This window comes from Myotis davidii, unplaced genomic scaffold (assembly GCF_000327345.1).
Source record: "Myotis davidii unplaced genomic scaffold, ASM32734v1 scaffold750, whole genome shotgun sequence".
NCBI lineage: Eukaryota > Metazoa > Chordata > Mammalia > Chiroptera > Vespertilionidae > Myotis > Myotis davidii.
In genome coordinates this window covers 849,527-850,768 of record NW_006282814.1, presented here as the reverse complement: position 1 = coordinate 850,768, position 1,242 = coordinate 849,527, and positions in this window count along the sequence as shown.

The following is a 1,242-nucleotide window of genomic DNA, read 5'->3' as shown; positions in this document are numbered from 1 at the left end:
TGACCGGAATTGTCCTACTTCCCACATGCACATCAGTGTCTTTAAGATGAGCATCGACCACTCCACTGACGTCTCCTGGAAGCCTGCTAATGTCCATAGCGTGGGAATCCCCAGAAACGCGTGCGCAGTCGAGCTGCCCATTGGAGCGGTGTTTGGGATTTGCGTCCAGGTGTACTGAACACACTGGGCTGATACAGGGTCTAAACACTAAGATTTTTTAAAATGCTGGTAAAATACACATGACATGAAGTGTGGCATCTTAATCATTGTGAGGTGCAGGCCAGTGAATACATTCCCATTGCCGTGCAGCTGTCACCACAACCTGTCTCCAGATGTGCTTTATTTGAAAACCTGAAACTGTTCCCGTTAAAGAACTTCTCATTGTCCTCTTCTCCAGCCCTGGGAGCACCATGCTCCGCTCTGCTCCATGACTTGGACGATGCTCGGTACCTCAATGACGTGGAATCGCACAGTAGTTAGTTTTTGTTTGTTTGTGACTGGCTCATTCCACTTAGCAGAATGCCCTCAGGAGTCATCCATGGTGTAGCATGTGTCAGGATTTCCTTCCTTTTAAAATGAATAGTATTCCATTGTGTCTATATATCGTATTTTATTTTTATATGTCAATGGCTTTGTAAGTTGTTCCTACCATTTGGTTATTATGAATAGGGTTGCAATGAACATGGGTGTACGAGTCCCCGCTTTGGGAAAAAGTGCAGAAGGGAGTTGCCTGAGCTTTGAGATTGTCTCGTGGCTTTCCATCTAGTTGGGACGTGCAGCCAAGGTTGTACCCCACGTGCTATAGGCTTTATTTACTAAGAGGAGAGGCTGGCTGGAATTCCAGGGGTCACAGGCACTCAATGCATGCTTATAGAATAAATGCATTTGTAATAAAGACATCTTGGATGCCACACAAGAATGTTCAGGATTCTGGGGGAAATGGAGTGGGAGGCGGCAACTGAAGGTATTTTGACCCTGGGTTTCCGGAAGGAGACTCAGCAGGCGCTGTGCAGCCAGCCCTGCACCTGAAGCCGCGTCTGCCGCCAGCCAGGCCGCATGCGCTTCGATGGGCTGCAAACAAGAAAAAGCAGGTTGAAATGTAAATCCAACTCACTCAGATCACTTTTAAAAATATTTCTTAATCTAACTCGATCATAGTTTGGTGTTTTTTTCTCCCTCAAAATACTTCTCAAAATGCCTTTGCAAGGAAAGTGTATCGAGTAAGACCTCTGTCTGCAGATG